At 36.4% G+C, this 1,145-nt stretch overlaps 1 protein-coding gene across 9 annotated transcripts in view; it reads left to right on the top strand.

Moving 5' to 3' along the window:
- Positions 1 to 1,145, top strand: part of LOC102290413 (sodium bicarbonate cotransporter 3) — a 64,465-nt gene that overhangs the window by 19,027 nt on the left and 44,293 nt on the right. The window lies entirely within an intron of this gene.

Here is a 1,145-nt window from a genome sequence, read left to right as displayed (position 1 = left end):
TTTTTTTTAAATTTATTTATTTTTAATGTGTCTGTGTTTGCAGGCTCTGCATAAATGGGGGTGTTTGTTCCATCCATAAAAGCTGTTGGTTTTTCAATTTACTATCCATCCAGGTCTTCAAATAACATGATTTAACTAGAGGTGTTAGGAAATATTAGGTGTCTATTAATAAACATTAATGGCTGTTAAGGTATGGAATGTCCTTTTAAATATTCATATTCAGCGAACATTGACAAATTGGGATGTGAAAACAAGACCTTTTAAGGTTTAAAAAGCAAATTTTTAATCTCCAGTGACCAAGTCAAATAATCTTTGAAATAAGAAAGTTTGAGATGATCCTAATCAAGATTGGAGTTGCCTGCAGATAGTGGTTCACTGAGGAACATGCCAAGTACAAGCAACAGAGATCTATGGAGCTGCCATCATGTAACTAAATGGATCTAAGGATTTGCTGTTGATGTCTTGGCGCTGTGCAAAACCACCAAGTCTTACAGTTAATCAGTCATATTTGTTCCTACTGTATAAAACTCTTCATGTAAACATTTCTGAAATGACTGCCACTTCACAAGATTCTCCGGTTGTTTCTTTGTGAACCTTGTGATGAGAGCTGGGTCTCTAACTACCACCAAAATAGCAGTTTTAGGTAGACAGGTCCAAACTGTTAAAGTACGAAAGTGTCTATTTCTTACTATTTAGAGTGTTGCTATGAATTTTTCCCTCATGGTAAGATGATCATTGTATAATTCTAGAGGTCATTCATTTCAAACTACTTGTACTGTGGCCCATGTCACTCTTCATTGTGCATTGAAAAGGTGGCAATTTTTGGCTGCCAACGCACTCTTCACCCGTCACATGACCGATATGACTTTTTGTCAACTTGCAGTCTTGCTTTGTGTTTAAGTTAGTTGAATGGTTGGGATTTTTACATAGCACACAGGATCCAGTACACATAGCAGTTAGAATATATGTTACTTGTTGAAAGATTTTAAGCTTATGCCTCTCCTAAAAACGATTATGCTGCGTGACACTGCTGGATGTTGCTGTGAGTTCAGTTTTGCAAAATCTCATGTTCTCATTTCCCTTAACATCAACTCAGTGTAGGTTCAGCCATTAGATGTCACTCTTTCTATTTGCTTTCATGTGTA

The sequence above is a fragment of the Haplochromis burtoni genome, unplaced genomic scaffold (assembly GCF_018398535.1).
Source record: "Haplochromis burtoni strain Fernald_Lab_line unplaced genomic scaffold, NCSU_Asbu1 Contig_90, whole genome shotgun sequence".
Classification (NCBI taxonomy): Eukaryota; Metazoa; Chordata; class Actinopteri; order Cichliformes; family Cichlidae; genus Haplochromis; species Haplochromis burtoni.
The sequence above is the reverse complement of the archived record's forward strand: the minus strand, read 5'-3'. Positions and strand labels throughout refer to the sequence as shown.